Source organism: Bison bison, unplaced genomic scaffold (assembly GCF_000754665.1).
Source record: "Bison bison bison isolate TAMUID 2011002044 unplaced genomic scaffold, Bison_UMD1.0 scf7180017864475, whole genome shotgun sequence".
NCBI classification, from domain to species: Eukaryota; Metazoa; Chordata; class Mammalia; order Artiodactyla; family Bovidae; genus Bison; species Bison bison.
This window is the reverse complement of record NW_011495036.1, coordinates 36,527-40,763: the sequence shown is the minus strand read 5'-3', so window position 1 is coordinate 40,763 and position 4,237 is coordinate 36,527.

The following is a 4,237-nucleotide window of genomic DNA, read 5'->3' as shown; positions in this document are numbered from 1 at the left end:
AGCATCAATTCTTTGGCGCTCAGCTTTCTTTAGAGTCCAACTCTCACATCCATACATGACTACTGGAAAAACCATAGCCTTGACTAGACAGACCTTTGTCCATCTAAAAAGCAGGACTGTCTCTGCTTTTTAATATGCTCTCTAGGTTGGTCATAACTTTCCTTCCAAGGAGTAAGCATCTTTTAATTTCATGACTGCAATCACCATCTGCAGTGATATGGGAGCCCAGAAAAATAAAGTCAGCTACTGTTTCCCCATCTATTTGCCATAAAGTGATGGGAGGAGGCCATGATCTTAGTTTTCTGAATGTTGAGCTTTAAGCCAACTTTTTCACTTTCCTCTTTCACTTTCATCAATAGGCTCTTTAGTTCTTCAATATTATCTCATTTCATCTGCACATCAACTTTAAATGCAAATAGGTATTTTGAGACAAGCAAACTAGCAGGAATTAGTAGGACCGGGGCTTAAAATCAAGCAGTCAAAAGGCCAAAACATAATACAGAAACGATACCATCACAAATCAAAAAAGACTTCTAAAAAATGGTCCACATTAAAAAAGAATCTTAAAAAAAGAATAAAACCAAGCATAGCCTGAGGCTGTGCTTGGTTCACTCCAAGCATAGCATGGATCACTCCTGTGGTCCATTTCCCCGGTGTCTCATTTCTCTTTTGATTTTATTCATAGTGATTTCGTTTGGTCATGCAGACAATTTTCATTTTCACAGAGTACAGTCTCTTTCTTTTCCTTTGTCTTTCTAAAAGATTCTTTTTATGCATATGAAGGTCTGTTCTATTCCATGGTAAGACTATAAAAATATTCATCAGTATATTCTTCCCGTCACCCCATGGTTGTATTTCATTTCATTCACTTACATCTTTGTTCTGGGAGAATAAATCCTTCTCTAATGAGCTTTTTAAAAAATATGCTCTTAGCTATTATTCTCTTACATTTTTTTCGTTAGGGCAAACGTGGAAATAATCTCGTCAAATAAAACTGTCAGATTTCCACAAATTTCCCTTTTGGGAAAATTAGAAGTAGATTGCATTGCAGATTCTTTTTTTTTTTTTTTGGCCGCATCACTTGCTGAGCAGGATCTTAGTTCCCTGACGAGGGATCAAACCCTTCCCTGCTGCAGTGGAAGCACGGAGTCCTTACAGTGGACACCAGGGAAGTCCCTGCATTGCAGATTAACTTGAGAAAAAAGGACACCTGAGCAACACTGAGCCTTCCTATCCAAGAAGCAGAGAGTGTACGTTTGGTCAGGCTTTCTCCCAGCCTCTCTGCCCCTTCTGTAGTTTGGGGTCCCCACCTTGGTCCCATGTGTTTCATACACTCACTATTTTATTTGCTTACATATTTTATATTGTGTTGCTGCTTTGAATAGGGTCTCTTTTCATTATGCCATATTTTTGTTTTGTTTGTTTATAGGAGAGATGATGGTTTTGCCTGTTACTTTTGGGGAAAGAATGACTCTATCTACCGGAATTACAAATCTGGAGGCTTCAGCAGCCTTGCGCCCCCTACCCCCAGAGGATGCCTGTCTGAGTGATGAAGAGTCTGGGAGAGTCCTGATGAAATTCCTTAAGGCACTGTATCCAGTCGTGACTTTTTAAGCTATCTGAGCCAATGAAACCGTATTTATTTGTTTACTTTCCTTTAAGCTAGGTGAGTTATTGTAATAAGGTTGAATTATATGCATTGGCTTACTAAATACTACATACAAGTTAACTGACATCTGATAAAATCTTGTACCCATAAATCTATAGCATTTAACTACAGAAGATATACATTGCTGTGTATATTTTACATATGGTATTATGAAGGGTGCATATTTGAACAAATGAAAACTTAAGTTGATACTTTTAAAAATCTTTTTTAAACATTTTTCAGTTCAGTTCAGTCACTCAGTCGTGTCCGACTCTTTGTGACCCCATGAATCGCAGCACGCCAGGCCTCCCTGTCCATCACCAACTCCCAGAGTTCACTCAGACTCACGTCCATCGAGTTGGTAATGCCATCCAGCAATCTCATCCTCTGTCGTCCCCTTCTCCTCCTGCCTCCAATCCCTCCCAGCATCAGAGTATTTTCCAATGAGTCAACTCTTCACACGAGGTGGCCAAAGTATTGGAGTTTCAGCTTTAGCATCATTCCCTCCAAAGAACACCCAGGGCTGATCTCCTTCACAATGGACTGGTTGGATCTCCTTGCAGTCCAAGGGACTCTCAAGAGTCTTCTCCAACACCAAAGTTCAAAAGCATCAATTCTTCGGCGCTCAGCTTTCTTTAAACATCTTTATTGAAGTATAAATCACATACCGCTAAATGAGCCCATTTAAGTTTTACAAATTTTAAGCTCACACATTCACCAAGTTGTGCGATGGCCATCACAGCCAAGGTTAGGACATTTTCATCACCCCCCAAAAAGAAATCCTGTACACACTGCCAATCACCCCACATTCCCCTCATCCGTGACAACCACCCGTCTAATTTTCTGTCTCATTAGGTTTGCCTGCTCTGGATATTTCAAATAAGTAGAACCATATCACTCATGGGCCTTTGCATCTGGCTCCTTCACTTAGTGTAATGCTTTCAAGGGTCACCCTTTCTGTAGCAGACGTAAGCACTGCACTCCTTTTCATGGCTGAATAATACTCTGTTGTACGGATGGAGCACATTTTGTTTACTCATCATCGACTGATGAACACTTGAGTTTTTTCCACGTTTTGGCTATCCGAATGATGTTGCTCTGAATATTTACATACAAGCTTTTGTGTGGACATATGTTTTCGTTTCTTCTTGGCATATATAATTAAGAGCATAATTGCCAGGTCATAGGTAGCTCCAGATTTAACATTTCAAGGAAATGGCAATCTGTTTTTCAAAAACACTGTACCATTTTGTATTTATACCAGCAATATATCAGAGTTCCAATTTTTCCGTACTCTTGTCAATATTTGTTATTATCTGTGTTTTTGATTTCAGCCATCCTTGTGAGTGTGGAGTAATGTCTTGCAGTTTTGATTTGCATTTCCCTAATGGTAATGATCTTGAATATGTTTTCATGTGATTACTTTCCATTTGTATATCTTTCCTTCACCCATTTTTAAATTGGCTTATTTGTCATTGTATTAATGAGTTCTAAGAGTTCTTTATATATTCTAGACACAAGTCCCTTCTCAAGGACTAGATTTGCAAATATTTTCTCTCATTCATTGGGTTGTCTTTTCACTTTCTTGATGGTACTATTTTTAGCACAAAACTTTTTAGCTTTGATAATGTCCAGTTTATCTATTTTTTCTTTCATCACTTTTGCTTTTGGGTGTTATTTCTCAGAAGACTTTGCTCAAGCCAAGATCATGAAGATTTATATTTATGTTTCACTCTAAAATTTTTATAGTTTTACCTTTTATATTTACATATATGGTCCATTTTGAGTTAATTTTTGTGTATGGTATGAGGAAGGGGCCCAACTTCATTCTTTTGTAAGTGGCTATGCAGTCTTCCCAGCATCATTTGTTGCAAGGACTACTCCTTCCCCACTGAATTGTCTTGGCACTCTTGTTGAAAATCAATTGACAGTGAATGTGAGGTCTGTTTCCAGACCCTCGATTCGATTCCATCAACCTGTTACCTGTCCTGATGCCAGGATCGCCCTGTCTTGTTTACTGTAATTCTGCAAGAAGTCTTGAAATTGCAAAATCCGAGTCTTCCAACTTTGTTCGTTTTTAAATCATAACGGTGTTGGCTATTCTATGCCCCTTATATTTCCACAGGAATTTTAGGATCACCTTGTCAGTCTCTGGGGGTGGGGGCGGGAAGCCAGCTGGGATTATAGTGGGGGTCGTGTTGAATCTATAGATAAATTGGCAAGTGTCACCATCTTAAATATATTGTCCTCCAATCTGTGAACATGAAATGCTTTCCACTGGTGAAGACCTTCTCTGATTGTCAGCAATGTTTATAGTTTTGTAAAGACCCCTTAACAATGAAATACACACATGCGGTGGTCATGAGCCAACAGCTGGATGAGACAGGGAGGAGAAACTGGTGTGTGGGGAGGGGCGGGGTGGGTGTGCAGCAGGTCTGAGAGAAGGTGTTCCGCTCTTCCCCCCCCCCATCTGCCAAAGGTGGAGGCCCACCACCAGGCCCCAGCTCTGTCCCCCTGCAGCCTTGTCCTCCCCTTTGGCATCCTGTGGTTCGGCGTCACCTTCATCCTTTGCACTATTTACCAAAACAC